General features: G+C 55.3%; 1 long non-coding RNA gene across 1 annotated transcript; it reads left to right on the top strand.

The window, feature by feature from the left end:
* Positions 1 to 7,846: 7,846 nt before the first annotated feature.
* LOC124241504 (uncharacterized) lies at positions 7,847 to 11,976 on the top strand. The gene is made up of 4 exons (XR_006889227.1): positions 7,847 to 8,167; positions 8,772 to 8,868; positions 11,071 to 11,718; positions 11,837 to 11,976. It is a non-coding gene; the product is annotated as an uncharacterized LOC124241504 (long non-coding RNA).
* Positions 11,977 to 21,399: the final 9,423 nt, after the last annotated feature.

Here is a 21,399-nt window from a genome sequence, read left to right as displayed (position 1 = left end):
CCCCACTATGTCTTTCTCCATGACAACCCTCTGCTTAGCTTTTTGGTGTTTTCTTTTCTTTTTTTTCTACAGCACTTGTCTGTGATTATCTCTTGGGTTTGTTTGCTTGTCCCTCTCCACTGCAGCAGACTCAGCCCCACAAAGGCAGGGCCGTGTCGTTGCTCCATCTCCTGAGTACCGCAGCCTTGGGGGTGGCGTTGGGCACACAGTAGGAGTGCCGTCACTACGTGGTGGATAAACGGATAGTGAGCTCCCATGGTGCTGTGATCGCAGAGGCTCCCCTTGCGCTTGGGAGAAAGGTGTCAGGAGATCTGCCTGACTCAGCACGTGTGCAGCCGCCGCCGTGGTAAAAATTCCGGAGTTGAATGAACGTTCCGTGCCCTCGGGCACACGCCCCACTAATGAGCCAAAGAAGGTTATTTTCAAGCAGCCAAATGTTGCTTTTTCCCCAGTCAGTCTATAATTGCGCTTCTGATACCTCCTTAGACAACACGGAAGAGGCAGGCAAAATTATGATTATCGCTGTTGTTGTTGTCTAATATTTATTATACGCATTGTGCAGGATGAGCCGTCTCACTCCTGGTTTCTAATCAGCTTCCTGTTCCCTGAAGACAGTCTGGTGAGCGGCCTGTAAGAACCCACAGCGAGTGGAGCCTCCCAGCGCGTCTATGGGGAGACTGAGATTCGAGGCAGTTTCCAGGCCGCAGGATGGGCGGTGGGAGCCCTGGAGGCCTGGGAATGAGGAGGCCGAGAGCACCTAGGGGCTGTTTTAAAACCTCTCATTGTAGGATCTGGAAGGATTGGACTTTAAGAGCATTTCCATCAGTAAATGATTTCCGGCTTCTCGCTGCTTGCCAATGCCCCCGCCCTAAAGTCTTTAAAACCCAGCAGTAAATCCTGCACACACACCTGTGACAGAGGCAGGACCACAAACTGTCCTGGAAGTGAGGGCATCTGTGTGTGCCTTCCAGCAGGGGGTGGGGGTCAGGGGACCACAGGGTGAGGACATAGAACGGGAACCTGCAGCCACCACGACAAGCCCTGGCAGCCTCACCCCCCGGCCCACCACCACCACCAGTTAGGGGTGGCCGCCTGCCCCATCCTGCAGTCAGCCCCCACTCCTCACCCCTCCAGGAGTGATGGGGGACGGCCTGAGGTCTGGGGGAGCTTCTGCAGGAGACACACATCCTGGCCTCACGGGAGGTGGCTGGGTTGGCAATGAGCATTCCTGCTAATTTGGAGGAATGAGTTAACACCAGGAGGAGCTCGGGTAAACATCTGAGCAGAAAGAGCAGCAGCACCCACCCCGCCCGACAGCAGCAACTCAGAGAACCTTCTACACTTGGGCGGTGGGGTGTCTGCACAGGGAGGGACCGAGAACATCGGGCGCTGCCTCCTTTGGAAGGGAGGCAGAGGGTAGGCGCCAGCCCAGGGTTGGGAGCTAAAGAAAGGAGGGAAGCCACAAAACACAGGTCCTCCCCACCTGCCGGCAATGGGCTCGAGGCCAGGCATGGTAGACGGTGAACTCGGCATGGAGAGCTGTGTGTGGGCCACGGTGCTGCCACCTAGCCAGCTGGACACTCCCTCTGGGCCTTGCTGTCTTCCTCTGCGGCAGGGACTAAAAGGGACAGTTGGTGGGCGAGTGCTGCACACATTTGATCGTCCACCCACAAATATGTATGAGGCACCCACCAGGTGGCAGGTGTCACTTGGGCACTCGGGGGTCTGGTGGACATGTCCATTGAGGCCCCTGCTCATGTTCCAGTGGAGAAGGGAGAGATCAATAGACAGGTAAGCAGTATATGAATAGATAGCATCAGGTAACTGTAGTAAGGAATATAAAACAGAGAGGTGTGCTGGAGAACGCCGTGGGCAGCGGCAGGAGGTGACACTTAAGCTGTGACCTGAGATGATGAGAATTGGGGAAGAGCGTGCCAGCCAGAGGGAAGAGCAGGGGCAAGGGCCCCCAGGTGGGGACCAGCGTAGAACGAACGTTGGGGGATGGAAGAAGAGGCGTGTCTGAAGCAGAGGGGGCGAGGGTGTGAGGAGAAGCGCTCAGCCGTGAAAAGGAGTTTGCATTTCATTCTGAGCGTAACAGAGTCATAGGGGAGCCCGAAATGGGAAATTCCACGTTCTGATTGACGTGATAAAAAAAAATCCACCCAGGATCCTCTTTTAGAATGGAGAGAATAGGTAGGAAGGGATAGAAAACCCAGGAGGCTGCAGTGGAAGAGGAGGGGGCAGCGGGCAGCGGGGTAGGTCTGGGGGTGGAGCGGCAGCATCTGCTGGTGGATTGCACACGGGAGGGAGCCCAGGCGAAGCATGTCCCCATCTGGAGGCTGAGCCAGTCTCGGGCGGGAAACGTGTGGGAGGGAAAGCAGAGAGCTCTGTTGGGCCTGAGAATCTGTATTTTTAATGAGCCAACCCCCAGATGATTCTGGTAAAGCTCTGAGCTCTCAAATTGCAACTCCAGAGGCTTAATTTTCTGTGTATAAAAACCATAGCCCAAGGGCTCAAGCTGCCGAATAAGAGGTCAGGATACAGAGGCCTAAACACAGAGAACCACTTGACACATTACTTACTGCTCCTCTCCACCCCCCCGTGGAGCCAGGAAAGGCAAGACCCCACCCAGAGCCCCCGCCCCAAGCATAGATTCGGGTGCCCTGTCCTGGGAGCCCTGCCCTCCCCGAAACCCTTCTCTCCTTACACCGTGAGATTCAGAGGTGGCGGGAATCTCTGAGGTGCTGCTGCCTGCGTGTGACTGGAGGAAACAGGCAGACAAGAGACCGACACCCGCAGACTCTCAGTGATTCCAAGGGTCCCACGCAAGCCTTCCACCCTATCCGGAGGTGACTCTCAGGGATCAAGGCGAGCTGAAGGATGGCAGCCTACCCTCACAAGGTTCATTTTCTCACGTAAAACAAGTCTGGAGGTTGGCAGTCTAAGGCTGATAAGAACACCTGTGGTCATCGGGACCCAGGTTCCTTCTATTTGTTCTGTGTCCCTTCCGAGTATGTGGCTTCTATCCTAAGGTCAGTCACCTCAGGGTCCAAAATGGCTGCTGGGCTTCCAGCCATCATGTCAGCCTGGAGAGAGAAAAATGGAGGAGCAAAGAGCTTACATCTTTTTGGCTAGAATATAGTGCATTGACCACACCTAGCTGCAAGGGAGGCTGGGAAGTGTAGTGGGTTTTTTTTGGCTGAGACCTTTGCCCAGGACTCTACAGTGAGACAGAAGGCGGAATGGATGTTGGAAGGCAGTTGGCCACCTATGTCCCAGGATATTAATAGTGACACTATGTAGTTAAAGTCAAGGCATCCCCCCCTGAAAACTCTCCCTGAGCCTCCCGTCACCTGCAGCCCCGCACCGTGGCCACCACAGCCCTTCTGGATCCAGCCGACTCTCCCCTCCTAACTTGTCTCCTGTTGCTTTCCTCCTCACTCTCTACTGGTGTCTTTAACAGGTCAAGCTCATGACCACCTCAGGGTCTTTGCACGTGCTGTTCCCCTTGTCTGTAAGTCTTTCCCCCAAGATCCGTGCACAGCCAACTCACCTCATCATGCAGATCTCAGCTCAGATGTCACCTTCTCAGAAAGGCCTGCCCCAACCTTCCCCCACAGCCACTCTTAACCCCATTAACCTGTTTTATTTTTTCCAAAGCACTTAGTATGATCTGAACTTATTCTTTTTATGTTTATGCTCCACATGAAGAAGGAAACTCACTTCTGCTCACTGCTCTGGGCACTGCCTGTTCATATACAGGTATAGCTGCAGATAGAGGAGAACCCTTAATTTGTGTTTTCTTCTTCCGTACCTCCTCCCCACCTCACTCCGTGTCAGCCTTGCCCCGGCCTCCTGGTAGAAGGGGTGGCTCGTGTGGTCTTCCCTGAGCCCGTCTGTCGTTCTGGTGGGAAGGGTGATGACAGCTGTGGAGCCCTGCGCTGTGCTTGGCCACAGATGTCCAAGCTGTCCCCAGGCTATGCCTGGGACCCAGCAGACGTCCCAATCCCTTGTCACCATCACCCTAGGGATCCCTTCTGTCACCTCTCCTGGTTGGGGTCCCTTGATCCCCGAGTCTCTGGTATTTTCTTTCTTGGTTTGCTCCCTCACTGTGTGGAGCACAAGCCCCAGAGGCCTCCTGAGAAAGAGTGGACGAGAGTGGAGCTTCCTGAGATCCTGCATGCCCACCTACATCCTTCTCCCGCCTCAGTTTGCCTGAGTGTAGAGTCTGCTTTGGCAATACTTTTCTTTCAGAACTTTGGGAGCGTTACTCCATGTCTTCTAGTCCCTCTGGAAACTTGTAGCCTCTCCTTTTTGCCCCCAGGCTTTTGAAATTTCGCAGCAATGTGCTTTGGTGTGGGTCGATTTTCATTGCTTGCACTGCACAATTTGGGTCATTTCAATCCAAAAATGTGTGTCCTTCATTCCTGAGAAATTTTCTTGATTTATTTCACTTACGATTTCTTCCTCTCTGTTTTCGCTTTCCTTGATGCCTGTTACTCAGACGCTCAGTCTCTGGGACTGATTGTCAGTGTCCTTACCTTTCCTCTTCTATTGTTCATTTCCTTGTCTCTTTGTTTTCTGGGAGATTTCCTCACATGTGCCTTCCAATCTGTCTCTTCTTTTTTTAAAAATCACTTCTTTTAATTTCCAAGAACTCTCTTTTAATTCTCCATTCTCTGAATATGCCTTTTCTTAGAGCTTCATGGATGTAATCTCTTCTCTTCTCTCCCTGAGACTATTAATAATCTTGAAAGATTTTCTTCACCTTGCATGGTCTCTGTTCCTGTACACCATGTTTTCTGTTTGTCTGCCTTGTTCCCTCTATTCCATCATAGAGGGGTCCCTCAGATAATCTGGTGATCTGAGGCTCACCAGGTCATGATTAACTGCCAGAATGTTAACTGGAAGCTCGGAGATCTTGATGGGCCACTGGTGGGGGACTCCACCAGTGTCGGTACCTGAGATCTTTCATCTGGGGCTGGACAGATTCCCTAGGGAAACTCTTTCAGCCTCCTGCCTGGGGAAGAGTCTAGCCGGATGGCTTCTGGAGCAGGTTAGGGGAGGGGATGGGTGGGGGGCGCAGCAGCCTGTACCCCATGTTTCCAGTACAGAAACTGAGTTCTTAGCTGGGCTTTGCTTCCTTCATCCGGAGAATAAACCCTGGACTTTTGCTGAGGAGGGGAGGGGTGGTTACCTAACATTTTGGGGTGAGGTTGGGAATCTAGATTCCCACGGGATTTCCAAAGCTTTTCCTCTGCTCTCTCTTGTTTTAACTGCCATTCATCCCCTTTTCCAGGTGTACCCAGGGCTGCACGTTCCACAGGCTTGCAGGCTCCGGGGCGAGAACAGACCTGAGCCTCTCCTAGAGAATCAGACAGCCTACTGTTCTGTCTCTCAGGACTTCTCAGTTGGGTACCACTCCTCTCTCTGTTTCCAGCTTCCAGAATCCTGCTGCTGTCATCTCTTCCCCTGTTATCCTTCCTATCGAGTTGATGTCTTTAAAAAAATCATTTGCTGTGGTTTTAGTGGGGTCTGGAAAGGAGTGCGATTAGATACGAGTGTCCAGTCTGCCATCTTGTCTCCCCCTTCTCATCTTATGAGTGAGGGGTGGGGTGAGGTGTGGGGGCTTCCTATGGAGATGAACGGTAGCTGCACATCTGAACCCCATCCTGTGTCTCCAGAGACACTCATTTTATGAGGCTCACTTCTCACTGTGGCAACTAAAAAGGCCGGAGACACACTTTTCTGTTGTCCATAGAAGCTAGGCTGTGAGTTGGTGCCCATGCCCAGCCTGTGAGATGCTCCTTGTCCCAGACATGGCTCAGGAGCTGGTGAGCAGAGAGGCAGGGGTCAGGGAGAATCTTCTGGATGGAGGAGCAGAAGGGGCTGTGCTGTGTGGCTGTGATCAAGGTGCTGGCATGGCAGTGCTGTCCTCACTGGCCAGGTTCTTAGCAGGATTTGGACCACGATGAGCTAAGAACCCTGAGTGTTACACACAACTGGCCAGGGATAGGCTTGGGGTCAGGGCAGAGGTCTCTAACATGACGCGTGTCCTTCTCCCCATGTTGTCAGGCCCTACTCGGTCCCTTTGAAGCTGCATCTGGAGCCTCCTTAAAAGGGGCCTTCCCCACCTGCAAACCTCCCACAACCTCTGTCCTGCTCTGTTTCTCTGGACTGACCCTCTCCTGCCCTTCCCAATTCATGACCCTTGACCTCCTGTCCCTTATCCACAGGCAAGCCCCACTCTGTGCCTGTCGGCTTCTCCTCGCCCAGAATCAGACGGTCTGGTTGCACGCCTCCATCTGCTCCGGCGGGGTTTGCTCTGTCTCAGCCAGGTCCGCGCGTCCTGACACCCGTAGGGCAGTGTCCCAGCCGTGGACACCAAAGTCATCCGGACCGTTATTTAAATATTAAAAAAATATTTACTATTTCGAATATTTATACCTTGTTCTTCCCACTAGCAATGTAAGTGCCTCATCCCTTCAGTGCAGAGCACGGGGCCAGGCAACATGCAAAATGTTCAATAAATATTTCGCCACCCTGCTCTGTGGGGGAAGTGAAGTGCTTAGGAGCCCATGAGTGATTTACAGACACGAATGCGGGTAGCGAAAATTATGCTCCTGTATCTGAGCTTAGTTTTCTACTAGCTTTTATTGTAAAAACAATATAACATAAAAGAAATTTTGGAAAAAATAGGGGGAAAAATCACCCATAATTCTACCTGGCACAACCGTTTTCATTGTGTGTGTGTGTGTGTGTGTTGCCTTCAAGCCTTTTTCTCTAAGTGTCCACATGTCTACATGGCGCCAGTCTTAGTACTTCCTCCCCATAAAAGCCAGCTCAAAGATCACTTCCCTGGGCAGCTCTCTCGGACCCCCAGAAACTCTTTCCCCTCTGGGGTTGCCTTTCTCACCCCCAAGTGTCTTTATACTTGTTTTCACATCTCCCCCAGGAGCTTCCTGGGGGCAGGAATGGCGCCCCCATGCGTCTCCGAGTCTGAGGCCCAGGCAGGGCACATGGGTGCATCTCCCGGTCACCGTTTTGTATTCTGTGCTGTCACTGTGCATTAGAACAGATGCCTTTTCCCTTGTTGCTCTGTAGTTTTCATAACTATTGTTTTTAATGGCTCCAGAATATTTCATCAAGTGGATGTTTCATAATGTAGTTAACCAGTCCCCTATTGGGCAATATTTGGGTTGTTTCCAGTTGTTTTTTTTTGTTTTTTCTATCACAAATATCTCTGCAACAACCATTCTTGCACAATACAGTTTATTTCTCCTTTTGAGTGAGTTCATGGAATCCCTGGGTGCAGCAGGCCCCCGGCTCTCAGGCCCATTTCAACCTGGCGACAATGACTCGCTAGATCCCAGCTCATGGGAGGGTCGCAGGTGCTCCCCCGCCCTGCCTGCCTTCGGCATAAACACATCCTGTGACCACACGGATCTGTATCCCCGGCTCTGCTGAGAGGTCAGGGATCGAGTTGCCCTCACCCAGCAAATGTTATTAAAGTGCTATTTTTTTTGGAATCTCTGGAGCCTGGCACTGAACCGGAGGTGCTCACAGCGTTGGCCTGTTGCGTCTGCCTGCTCCGCACCTGAGCCCCTTCGTCTGGCATCAGCGCACTGATTTCCCGGGTGAAACCACTCCCCTCTGCATACAGGGGCCATGGCCCTGCCGTTGCTTTTGGATCTGCTTTTGGTGGATCTGGGCCGCAGGCCTGGCCAATCAGAGTACTGCATCCTGCTCGCAGGGATGGGCTCAGGGAAGGTCACATGACCCAGCCAGGGCCAATGAGTTGCAACCTTGGGACATTTGCGTGAGAAGCCCTTTCTTCCCACTGAACTCAGGGCCGAGAGGAGGATGCAGTCATGGATGATGTCATATTGTTGATGTGATATTGACCATGAGGTAATATTAGCGGTGGGACATGGGAGCTGCCTGCAGCCATTTTGCCACTGGACAGAGACCCCACCTGAGAACGGTACCAATGCAAGCAGAATGGGACCAAGAGAGGCAGAGAGAACATCCCTTCCTTTATTCCTTCTGCATCTATTGGTTAAGCCCCACTCTGTGCAGTGCCTGTTCCTGGCCTGGGGAACAGCAGTGACCAAGATGAAGTCCCCGTCCTCAGGAGTCATCGACATTCTAGCATATATGTAAACAGGTAAAAACCAGGATAATTTCCGGAAGTGGGAAATGTTTTGAAGGGTGAGAGTGAGTGGCCAAAGCCTGGGGGACCTCTCTGAAGAGGTGACACTTGAGCTCGGACTTGAACGGTGCAAGGGGGTGGGATTCCAGGGCAAGGCAGCCACTAAAGGTCCTGCCCGAGGTGGGTGGGGCGTGATGCACAGGTTTTGTTTTGTTTTTAATTTTTTTTAATTGTAGTAAAATGCACATAAAAATTACCGTCTTAACCATTTTGACGTGTGTAGCTGAGTGAAGGCGCAGGTTTTGAAGAGGTTTGTTTTTTGTTTTTTTAAAGATTTTATTTATTTATTTTTCTCTCCCCAAAGCCCCCCCCCGGTACATAGTTGTATATTCTTAATTGTGGGTCCTTCTAGTTGTGGCATGTGGGACGCCACCTCAGCGTGGTTTGATGAGCAGTGCCATGTCTGTATCCAGGATTCGAACTGGTGAAATCCTGGGCCACCGAAGCAGAGCGCACAAACTTAACCACTCGGCCACAGGGCCGGCCCCTGAAGACGTTTTTGAACCCCTGGATCCAGCAGTAGCTGAAGAAGTTACAACCCCCTGACTTTTCGTTACAGGAGCCAGCAGTCAACCCCTAGACCAAATCTGAGCTGGACTCTCTGCCACTGGCTCCTCCAGGCCCGAGGCAATCAATGTTGTTGGGTGAGCAAATAGGTAAGTGAATAAACAATAACCAGAAGTCTCTAGGAACATATGCTACCCCTGGCAATGCATCAGCAGCCCGTGTCCCTACGGCCTCATCAACCCTGGGTATTATCTTCAATCAACTTTCGAGCCTAGAATATGAATTACAAGGAGGAAACAACTGATCTGAGGAGAGAGAGAAGGGATGGCTGGCCTCTCTTCCCGCCATGTCTGGGCACTCATCCGCACACGGCTGGTCTGCGCTTGCTTTGTTCTCCGCTCTGAGCTGTTGTCTTATGGTAGGTTGTGACATTTCCACCTGGAGGTGGCTCGCTTGTTGCTCTGGGGACGTTTTTATTTAAAGAGAATTTCCGTGGCAGTCTGTGCCACCAAGGGCCGTCGGGAGCCCCTGGCAATATGATTCTGTCTGAAGAACAAAGAGGCAAATTTGCAGAAGATCAAATGCAAAGGCATCGTGAGAGGAGAGGGCTGGGAGTTATAGATGAAAACGGCACCAGTTCCAGCCCGAGATCTGAGAGCCATGAATAATGGAAGATCCACACACAGCCTGGGGTGCGCCGCTGTTGGGGGTGTGCAAGGAGAAGGGTCCCCCCCACCTCGCTGAAGATGTCAGCTTGCCAGGAAGACGCAGGGCCCAGCAGCCGCTCCAGGCAGGGTCGACACAAATGGAAAGAGCAGTGAAGAGAAAGAGGTCGGGGCTAAGGGGCCCAAAAGCTGGAGCGCCCACAGCGGCGGGGATTCTGTGTCGCTGCTGTGGCTGCGTGCGTTGTGATGGAGGCTCAGCTATAGCAAAAATACCATCCCAGATTGCCAAAGTGGGGTCCAGATGTCCCTGGGGACTTAGGGGAAATGCAGGGGACATGAGAGCTCTGCTGCTGGACCTTCACTGGCTGGTGCGCCTTCTCTGCCAGGCTCGGGAAGGTGCCCCTGCAGCCTAGTCTGGGGGTGCGTGCTCTATGCCCCTTCCCCTGGGTGTCTACCTGTCCTCTGACCTACTCTGTGCCCACATCATCCTCAGCTCATTCCCCTCTGCCTGCCTTGCCTTAACGGCCCATTGCCCCTCCCAGGTCCCCAAGTCCACCCTCCAGGCTCAGGGCCTCTTCTCCGCACCCCTGCTCTACTCTCCGGCCCTGGCCCCCATCCTCCACCGTCCTCACACTCCTCCCACCTCCCCAGGCCTCGTCCTCCCCTCTGCCCTAGTCTCCTGCCCCTCTTCTGGAGTTCCCAGATCTCTGGGTTGGCTGCTCCATGTTTCCACAGTTGTCCCGCCTGCTGGGTCCTTGAGATCATAGCCCCAGACCCTTCTCTCTGTGCAGGTCTGACTCATCTGGTCCCCTATGCAGCACTGTGTCTCTGGGGACATGGCCTGTCCTTCTGAGAGTGGACTCTCATCATTCTTTTTGGCCACCTAGTACCAGCACCTTCTTCCTAACAAGGAAGAGCCTGCCTCCCTCTGTGTAAGCTGAAATGCCAGACATTCGCCCTCTAAGCCTTTCTGACCGCTAGGACCCCTATCAGTCACATCCCTCCAACTAATGAGGGTCACAAAGAAGCAGGCACCACCCGGAATCCGGTAATCTGTCTACTGATGGCAGGGGCTGCGCCGGCTGCGGGAGCAGCTTCATCTGGCTCCCAGAAGCAGGGGGCAGGACCCGGGGCCCAGCTGGGCAGGTTGGGGTGTCAAAGCCAAAGGCACGGGCAGCGATGTCCTTGTGGTTCCTCTCTGGATGTTTAGCCTCTAAGCATGATGCTAGGACGCCCCCCTCAGCGGGTCTGAGGGGTCCAAATATCCTTTAACAAGTGCCCTTTCTGTTTACGTCAGCCAGAATACCTTTCTATTGCTTTGAATTCTGTTCAGTTCTATTGTAATGAAAGACCCTGACTTGTCCCTCACTCTTTTTCAATTTCTGGGTTTTTTCCTTACTCTAATATCCCTTTAAAATACACTTACTAAAAAAATTAATTGATGTACAGCAAAATATTAAGTAAATGAAAAGATCTTTCAAATTATGACCCAAAAATCCAGAAGCCACAAAAGATTGGACAATATCTATCAAAGCTGCAAAGGCATGTGTCCTTTGACCCAAAAATCCCACTTTGGGGCATTTATCCTACCCCTCTCCTGTTCAATTAATGTAGCCTGGAGAGTAAAGATCTTCCCGGTTGGAACAGAGAAGCCTCCTCATCTCCCCCCTCCTCTGTTTTCTACAGGAGAGTCTCCCATTGTGTGGACAGGCCACAGCTCCTCTAGCCGGCCCCCTCATGGGGAACACTTGAGTTGCTCCCCATCTTTTGCTGTTGTAGTCGGTCAATACCTCATCCACGTGCCGGCTCATACGCACAAAGTGGAGCATCCGTGCACTACATCAAGGGAGAAATCAAGATACAGAACCGTCTATAGGCATATGTTATGTTTTGCACAAGAAGGAGGGAAAATCAGAATATGTCTTCATCCTTGGTATACTTCCATAAAGATACTCTGGAAGGACAGACAAAAACCTAACAACCTTACCAGCCTCTTGTGGTTGGTGGGGGCTGGGGACCTGGATGACAGTGCAGAGTGGGAGAGAGACCTCCTCTTTCACCTTCTAGCCTTGTTTTGCTTTTAGAACCACGTGATTGTATTACTCGGTTTAAAACAACAACAGCGGAAAGTGTAAACAAGTGCAGCCGTGGTACGTAGATGTGACCTAAATCCTGAAGGTGGCAGTTGGTGGCTGAATTTGGAACTGCTCCCTACTGTGGCCTTGGGGTGTCTCTTAGGCCCAGATTCCTCCTTCACCACAGGAGCCAACAGGGCGCTGGGGAGAGAATGGAGGTGACACCTGCGAATTCGGACGCCCGCCCCGCGGTGTGCATGTGAGTGCCAGCAGCTCGCATGCCTGCCCACACCACCCCGTTTCTCCCCTTGTCCTGGGGCGTTGGTTAGGGGACCTCTTGCTGAAACCAGACACTTTAAATGCTCCCTCCCTCCTAGGAGAGAAGAGTCCAGAGGGGCGTGCCCGAGCTCTGGAACAGTCAAGGGACAGGCCACATTGGCCCCATGACATCTTATAGATGTCACCTGTTCCTGCCAGTGCAGCCACGATCAGCCCCACACACGGGAAGGCAGCAGAGCAGCCCGAGCCTGTGTTCCTGGCACTCTGTGGAGGCTGAGCTGGGCACACATCTTCAGGTCACCCCTCTGCAGCCCGACTGGGGGAGAGCGAGGAGCTGGTGGCTGGGGGAGGGCCGCGCGCCTATTCTGTCTCCAACTGCCTTTGTTCGAGAATAAACACGCTGAGGCTGTCTCCCCACCTGAAAGCCGCATCTGCTGGAGAGAGAAATCGTTGACAATCTCTGCTTTAGATGTACAGAAAGTCTGAAATTGCTTGGTGACCAGGCAGGAGGGAGCCTGGGCGAGGCCGGGGGATCCAGGCGGGTAATTGCGGGTCATCTATCTGCCTCTGTCAGTGCACACCTGCTCAGCAAGCGTCTGCGGAAAGGACTCTGTGAATTTGCTTTCTTCCCCCAACTTGCATTACTTACTCTTTCTACAGCAGCTGTAAAACCTGTTTCCTAAAACTGCCCTCAACCCTCATGAACAGGAGACATTCGGAGCTGGTAAGAAAGACAACCTCCAAATGAGGCTCTTGGCCTCTCTTCGGGTCCCTGAGATGAGTACACACCAGGCTGGAATCTGCTTTGGGGTGATGGAGGGTTTCCGTAGGACCTGAGAGCTGCAGAGAAGGACCCAGGGCCCACAGCGTAAAGGGGGTCTCAGTCGCTCCCTCTGCCACCCAACTCAAGGCGGTGGCCCTGGAGGAGAGCTCCCTCCAAACGGGACTTAGGGCTTAGAACCCATTGGACCAGCGCCCCGCATGCCCCCTGGTGCCCACCTGCATTCCTGGGGGTAGCTCTCCCGGCGCCTAAAACGGGTCCCCTCCCTGAACTGAAGCGAGGGGTTGGGGAGAGGAAGCTGGGATAGTGGGGGATGCTGTGCAGCAGATGTGACGTTGGGGTGACTGGTCCAGTTCCTGGGGACGGTACAGGACCAGGGACCACTGGGCAGCCCCAAATGTGGTGAATTAAACTGGGGCTACGCTCCCCTTGGGGGCAGGGTGGGGCCTGCAGGAGGGGGAGCGGGGTGGCTGACGCTGAAGGCTGTGACTTGGAAGCCCTGTGGGGCTCTGGCACTGTCACTTGCCTACTGAGTGACCAGGGCCATGGGCGGCACAGCTCCAGGGGAGGCTTTCACTACGGGCCTGCGGTGGCCCCGGAGCGCTCTGCTCGTGGGGACCCTCCCCGGTCTTAGCTTCCTCCCCCGAGTGGTGGGAGCTGGCAGAGTTTACTGCTCCCATGGGGTGTGCCAGGCGTGGCTGAGCCCCGAACCCCGTGTGTGGGAGGCCGGCTGGCGCAGGGCCAGGCTGCCCAGTGCCCAGTGTGTGGGCTGTGTAACCCGCGGCTGCGGTGGGTGCGGCGGGCCATTCAAGGAGGATGTGGAGACTTTCGGAGTGAAAAGCATCCCTAGAGACCGTCAAGGGCACCCCCCCTTCCTTACCACCTCAAAGTGATGCCCAGAGAGGTGGAGGGTCTAGCCTGGGGTCACACAGTGGTGGGGCGACCCCAGCTGGGAACGCAGGTCTCCAGGCTGCCTGCCTGACCACCTGTCTCCTTTCTTCCCAGGCCCTGGGGAGGGGTGGGCACAGGCCCGGCCCCGCCCTGGTCTGGGGGTGCCAGTCTGTGGGGGAGGCTCCTGGGCTGCACTGCTGCTCCTCCTGCACCCCTGGCCCTGGGGACATTCCATCCATGTCTTCTCCTGACAGGCGGCCAGGGCAGTGTGCATCTGTAAGCCCCTGGAGACTCCCCACTCCCCTCCACTAGGGATTCTGGAAACTTCCATGAGGCCGTCCCTCCCCTCAGCCTTTCCAGCCCCAGAAGGGCAGGATGGAATGGGGGGGGGTTGACCCCTAGGGGTGGCCCACCCACCCACACCGGTCCCCTGTGGCTGGTGGAGGACGGAGGGGTTGCGCATGCTGCCTGCCCGTGGGAACAGTCATGTCACAGGGCCCCAGCCTGCAGGGGTGTGAGTGACCTTTGCCCTGGGAACTGTCACAGAAGGTTGGTTCATTGGCTCTAGGGGTGGCAAGGAGCGAAGCCCCTGCCGGAGCCCTCCATCACCTTCGTGAGGGCAAGGCTTGAGAACTCCTCTGCCACAGCCGAGCCGAGAGGGAGGCTGCTGTGGGCAGACGCTCTGGGCTCCGGCTGGTGTGGTGCACGCGAGGCAGGCCCAGCGTGGCTGGCCATGCTGTTTCAAAGAGGAGCTGGAAATCTGGACTTTTAGAATAGGAACTGGCTTGATTTTCAGGCACTGCATTGGTCACATGTGGCCCACGAGCCACCACGAGTCTCCGTGGAGCAGCTCCGTGGGTAGGACTGGGCAGACCAGGCCCTCTGTGAGCGGGGCTGTGCTGGGACCCGGAGGGGAGGCACCGGGTTTATGCACACACTGAAGGCTCCCCCATGAGCAGGCCCCAAGGCCTGCAGGGGTCAGGCCGTGTGCTGAGGCCACAGGCTGGACAGAGGCCGCGGTTCCCTCCAGCGCCTCAGAGCCGGCTCTTCCCCTGAAACGCCCACTGCGGGAAGGAAAATGCTGGGTGTCCCCACCCCGCCTCCCACATCCTGGGGCCTTCGATGTGCATGGACCCCTCCCCTGAGCCCCTCTGGCTCCCTCTGCCCAGGAGGACAGGTCGGAATGGAGGAGGTGAACCCCAGACCCAGGAGCCCACTCGATCCCCAACCTCCTCAGTGGACCAGCTCAGGCCTCGGCCGAGGCAGGGCTTCCCGGCCCTCTGGGGCTCTGGTCTCTCCTGCTGTGCCGGGGCATCAGACTGATTTGCCCTCCTGCATCCCCACAGGGTGTCCCCAGGCGGGCGCCTGGGCAGCATTCTGGAAGCAGGCCACACTCTCCCCCAGGGCCCCGTCCCTCGTCCAAGCCCCAGTTCCCTAGCCTGTGAAATGGGCCCACGACCCACATGTGGCAGGAAGCGGACAGGGCGCCGTGGGGCCTGGCGTCTTCTCTGACTGGGAAGGAAGGGGCTGTGGGCACGAGGGTTGGCCGGGCCTCCCGTCAACAAGCCGCAGACTCAGACCCCGAGAGGTGCTGCGCAGACTCAGGGATGCTCTGTCAGGCGTTGCTCCTTCTCAGGCTTCGGCAGGTCCCCTCAGCAGCCCGAGCCGGCTCCATCCCCATCCAGAGCCGCCTGCTCTGCTCCAGCCCGGCTCCTTGAAGCCTCTGTCAGGGCCTCGCCTGTGCCTTCCCTTCCTCTGGAAGGTTCTCCCCACAGCTCTCCACGTGCCTCATCCCTCTCTCCCTCAGATCCCGTCAGAGGCCTTCCCACCCGCCCCACAGAAAAGGGGCCCCCTTCCGACCTCCCGCCTCCGCCCCTCCTCGATGCCACCTCAGGAGCAAGCGGCCATGGAAACAGACCCTCTGCTGTGTTCCCTGGGCCCACAGCTCTCTGACCAGCGCCGAGTGAGCTAGTGAACGGTTCAGTGAACGTATGTAAACTGCCCCACAGCTCTGTAACGCTTCGGGGCTTTCTTCACATTTTTAACATACGAGGACTCAAAGGACAGCGTTGACTTGAGATTCGTCTGCCCTCCGAGAGCCACTGAGGATGAGTATGAGTGTGTATGGCCAAGTCCAGGGGTCCTGCCCGCCCCGAGGAAAGAAAAGGACTGAGCACAGCTGTGGTACGTGCCAGTGGCCAAAAATGTCCCCGTGCAGGGACAGGGTGTGGAGGCTGCTGTGAGCTGCAGAGAGGGGGCAGCACGGTCAATGGCCCTGGGGTCAGAGCTCTGTCCTACAGAAGTCCTGGGCCAGAGGGAGCCCAACACAGAATAACTATTCAGTGTGACACAGGACACGGGGGGCATCTTTAGGAGAGGCATTTGCGGGACGCATAGGAACTGCTAAGCTGACTTCAGGAAAGGCAGCGTGAGGAAGGGAACAGTGCAGACATCTACACGGGCAGAATGCGTTGGGTGAATGGATGGTCCTCCTCCTGGGACATCATGGCTCCTGTGTGAGTAAAGGGCAGCATCAGCAGCACTGGATTAAACAAAGTGAAACGACACGCAGGACTTGTCAGAACTTTTAATACACAGTGTCCACTGTGGCTCTCCAGGGCAGGATGGAGTGTGACCTATTTCCCAAGCTGATTTGCTTTATGGAGCACTCTGAGGGTTCAGAGGCCCATCTAACTCACTTCAGGAATTACTGACAAGAGGATGGGGACACGTGATAGCTGGAGGAGGGAGCTGGCATGGGGGAGGAGGGGAAGAAGGACAAGGGAAGCTGGCGTGAAGAAGCTGAGGCCCATTTGTAAGTTCTATGAATGCCCTGCGAAGGAGTTTGGACTTTACCCTATAGGAAGCTGATATTGATGAGGAATTGGCATTTAGGCTGAATCCACTTAGTGACTCTAAGACAGAGGGTGCAATCGGAATGCTACCGAGACTTCAGTGAAGAGGTTCGCCTGGCACTGGGGCAAGTGGAACACATGTACCTGTCTAGGGATGGAAGGGCTGCTCCGGACAGCCGTGTAGGTTGTCACTGCACATCTGCAGGAAGAACTGATCCCAGAAACCATGACATGTTTGGTGCCTCCTGCAGCTGTGCAGTGCACATCCTGAACACCTGTCTATGGCAGCCCTGAGAGGGGCATGCTCACTCAGCTCCAGTGAATTGCTGCCAAATACGAAAGTGTGGCAGACTAGTATTCACCAATATCAGAACTAGTGAAACTAGCGTTCACAGAAGACTGTACTTCTCAGCCCTCTTGGAATGTGGATGGGCCACGTGACCACATCCAGTCAATGACAAGTGAACAGAAATCAGATGTGTGTAACATGCTGAGGCTGTGCGACATCCATGCACTCTTCTGTCTCTTCCTTCCCTGAAGCAGCAACTGACATGGCCCCGTGTCTCAGATGCCACTGAAGGATGGCAGGGCCTCCATCAGCCCGGGCCCCGAAATGACTGCATGGAACAGAGACCCCGGGCCGCTTGCACTGCGCGTGCAGTGTGAGAAAGGCATAAACGTCCGTGTGGGAGGCCCCGAGACTCGGAGGTGTTTGTTTCCAGGGGTGAGCCCAGCCCGTCCTGACTACACAGAAGCAGAACTGAACGCTCCTGACTTCTGATTTTGGAGAGAACTCTTCTGAAGTTAAATGTTGGGCACCAAGTAAAAATAATACCCAAGACGGTGCAGGCCAGGCAGACTCCCTCTGCAGGCCAGGCATGCCTGTTGGCCACCAGCTTGCCACCCCCCCATCTCAGGCCATGCCGTGGGGCCTTAGAGAAGCGCCCATAGACCATGAGCTAACTCGGGGCTCTGCACTTTCCTGGACAGTCTCGTATACTGGTGGGCGTCTGGGGACAGAATGAGACTCTGGTCTCTGATAAGCTGGGAGAGAATGTCTGGTTACCAACAGGAGAAAGTCGGTGGCTTGTAAAGGCCGCTGAGAGGCAGCCTTAGGGCGTTGGAATGCCTGTAACAGCAGCTGCGAGACACTGGCTGAAGCAGCCTCGAGGAGGCAGGAAACGGAGATTAAGAACCCAGCTCTGCTCCGTGGTGTGTGCCCTTGGGCAAGTCACCTCACCTCTCTGAGCCTGTTTCCTCGTGGGGAAGTGGGGATCCTCGTGGAAAGATGTTGACAAGAGGAAGGGAGGTGTGTGGACAGCACTTGCTCACAGGAGGCTCAAGAGACGCCAGCGCTTGTGGCTCTTGTCCTCTGTCAGTTTAGCTGATGGCACAGAGCTGGCTCCCGCACGGCCCCTCCGCCCCCGGAGGAGGCTCGCCCTGGGAAGGGGCCAGGACTGCGCTCCCTGAGACACACAGGCTCCGTGCCTCCGGGCCTGGCCAGTGCCCGTGACTGCTGTCACTCATTACCACAAGCGTGGGAACTTGTTTTTAAATTGTGGTCAAAAAACACATAACCTAAAATTTACAGCCTTAACCATTTTTAAGTGTATAGTTTAGTTGTGAAAAGCATACTCACATCGTTGTGAAACAGCTCCGCAGAAGTTTTTCCATCTTGCAAAACTGAAACTCTGTGTCTTGCTCACTTTTCAAACAACACAAACGTATCCCCTTACAGTTCCAGAGGCCAGGAGTCCCAACTCCATCTGGCTGGGCGGAAGTCACGGTGCGGGCAGAGCTGGCGCCCTCTGCAGTCTCCGGGGGACAGTCCGTTTCCTTGCCTTTTCCACCTTCTGCGGGCCACCTGCACTCTTGGCTTGTGACCTCTTCCTCGCATCACTCCAACCTCTTACTCCTACTGTCACCTGTCCTACTTCTGTGTCCAATCTCCGGCTGCCTCCCTCACGTGAGGATGCTGGTGATCGTGTCGGGCCCACCTGGGTCATTCAGGACAACCTCCCTGTCTCAACACCCACAACTTAACCACATCCGCAAAGTCCCTTTGCCATGGAAGGTCACATATTCTTGGGTTTCGGGGATTAGGACCTGGACATCTTTGGGTGGCACTATCCAGCTGCCGCACTGGCCATCGTGGCTGGCTTAGGGCCTGGGTGCCTTCCCGCAGCAGCCGGGAGGAGCAGGGCCGGGGGAAGTGTCGGAGATGGGGGCTCGTGGCACAGCAGAGCAGCAGGACTTGGGGCCAGGCTGCCCAGTGAGGCCCTCGCCCCCTCTGAGGCCACGAGCAGCTGCCTTCCTCCCTCTCTCAGCTGCCTCAGGCCCACTCACTGGACTGACAAAGTACTGGGGTACAGACACACATTGCTTCTCTTGTGACACATCCGTCCTAGTGGGGAGACGGCAGATAAAGAAGACAAATACACAGAATGAGCGACAGCTGGAAGTGCTGAGCAGGAAAAGAAGACGGGGCTCAGGCAGGCCCTCTCTGGGCTGAGAGGATTCAGTCCACACACATTTACATGCCAGGCACTGTTGTAGGACCTAGGACACAGCCAAGAAGAAGACAGACCTGGCCCACACCCTGGAGGCCCTCTTGTCTTATCAGGGGACAAGCCGGGGAGTAAAAGGATGAGATAAATTCAGATTAGCGATGAAGTTATGATACAACTAAACAGTGTCCTGGACAAGAGAGTGATGGGGCCACTTCAGAGGGGGAGGTCAGGGCGGGCCTCTTGGAGGAGGTGACCCCTGAGAAAGAGCATGTGGGGACCTGGGGAGAGAGGGTTCCAGTCTAGGGGACAGCAAAGGCAGCGTGGAGGTGATGAAGCTAGAATGCCCAGTATGGTGCCATGGGTGACAGGTGCTCAACAGTGGTATTAGCAACGAGTAGCTGAGTGCGGGGCGGGGGCTTTGCTGGGACAGAAGATCAGGGCAAGGACTTCATGGCCCACCTGTTGTGGCCAGGGCTTCTAAACGGCTGGTCCCAGCAGTGGGCCCACCTGGGGCCACCTTAGACAGAATGAGGGCAGCATGCAAGCCCCAGCTGGAACGACCCAGGCCAGGAGGAGCCCCTGTCTGGAAGGAGCCTGCCTCGGGCCCCCACGGCTGCGCAAAGCCCTGCTCCCTCCTGCGGGCTGGTTTCTTGAAGGAGACCATCTGTCTGGCTTTCCTCACTCCACTGAGCCTGACAGGGCCATCCATCTCCCCCATGCTCATCCCTGTCTGTCTGTCACCCCCCAGGCTCCCGCCGTTCCTGCCCGGCTCTGAGGGGCACGGTGGCAGGTCTGGCCTCCGGCCTCTCTGTTTATTCTTCTCATCTGGCCACAGCTGGCCCCCGTGCTGAGTCACTCACTCCATCTGCCTGCCCTCCTGTTGGACGGCGGCCGGATCTTCTTGGCTCTCCCGGCGCCACGTGGCAGCCCACGCGTGCAGCGAGTGCCAGGGGCTGCACACACGTGGGGATGGCACTTGGAGCCGCAGCGCGCCAGCCTGCGCACCGGGGGGGCACTCCAGGCCCAGCCTCCACGGAGGCTGCCGCGGCCCCAGAGGGTGGCCTGGGCCTTTTGCTGAGCCTCAAAGAGAGTGGCCCTGCCCGACGGCCACAGCCAGACCCTGGCAGAAACTGAAATGCTTTGCTCGCTTGCCAGAATCTCTCCATCTCGCATCCGAGCACGGAAGTGAGGGGGCGGGGCATCTGCAGCGGGGGCTCAAAGCCCAGCAAGGCACTTCCCAGGGCCTGGAGCTCTGAATTTGGGTGGATCGTTTGGTCTTCCCAGGACTTTCTCCATATTTTTTGGAAAACAAACAAGCCGACCTGAGGTAGTCTACCACCACCACGTCTCCCCTGGGCCCGGCACTTACTCCCCTTCCTCTAGCAGCAGCACCCCGAAGTTTCCTTAAGCCCTTCCCCGCGATTCCTGTGATCTGGGCAGGGCTGACACCAGGATTGGCTCCAGGAGGGGGCACATGATCAGAAATTAGCCAATCAGAGCACAGCAACCCTCTTTGCCACCCCTTCCCCCCACCAGAGATTGGTTCAGGGTCAGGTGGGCACCAAGCTGGGCCAATCAGGGCCAGAACCTTTGCTGGAACTTGTCTAAGAAAAGGGCGCTCCTTTCCCCTGGGCCTGTGAGCGAGTAGCCTGCAGGACCAGAGCTACCAGCAGCTGCCAAGTGGTGAGAGCCAGGCTTCTAGGGAAACCAGCAGAAAGGAGAGCAGAGCCAAGACATGGAAAATGAGAGCAGTCCTAACAAGCCCCTAGATCCAGCTGGGCCTGAAGCCAGCCCCACCTCTGGACTTTCCTGTTACCAATGCCAATACATCCCCTTGTACAATACAGTTGGAGTTGGGTTCTGTCACTTGAAACCAAAAGAGTCTTACGTGATATATTCCTGAAAGGGAATCACACCTACCTGATATGCAGGAGGTTCTCAGTAAATATTTATTTTAAAATAAGGCCTTTGTGAGTGAAAAAAGCCATTCTCAGGAGCTGACATATCATCTGATGCCATTTACACGACATTCTTGATATGGCGGTTACAGAGATGGCAAGCAGATACTGGTGGCCGAGGTGAGGGAAGGTGCAGGGGGTGGCCATGAGGGACCAGCATGAGGGACGTCGTTGAGGTGAAGGCACAGTGCCGTATCTTGAGTGCGGGGTGATTTCAGGAAGCTCCACGGACAATAAAATGACGGGACGCTGCGCACACACGGTGCCGACGCCCATTTCCCAGTCCCGGTTTCGTCCTAGAGTTATAGGATGCAACTGCCAGGGGCACTGCGTGCGGGGTACAGGGGACCTCTCTACACTGTCTTTGCCACTTCCTGTGAATCTATAATAATTCCAGAATAAAAAGTTCTTTGCAGGCTCGCAACCCAGCAGTTCTGGGACCCTAAATGGCAGAGCACATGGATGTTGGAATCGACGGGCCCGAGTTTGAATCCCAGCTGGGCGATTCACGAGCTGAGCGATCTGAGGTCTCCTGTCCCACCCTCAGCATCCTCGTCTGTGAAGTGGGGCTCACGGGCCTGACCTGAAGGGTGGTTATGAAGAGAAAATGAAATGAGAGTAATCTTCCCAGCTCAGTGCCTAGCGTGTGGGAGGCAATAAACAGCG

Source organism: Equus quagga, chromosome 7, assembly GCF_021613505.1.
Source record: "Equus quagga isolate Etosha38 chromosome 7, UCLA_HA_Equagga_1.0, whole genome shotgun sequence".
In the NCBI taxonomy this organism is placed as follows: domain Eukaryota; kingdom Metazoa; phylum Chordata; class Mammalia; order Perissodactyla; family Equidae; genus Equus; species Equus quagga.
Note: the sequence above shows the minus strand (reverse complement) of the source record. Positions and strands in the feature narration are given on the sequence as shown.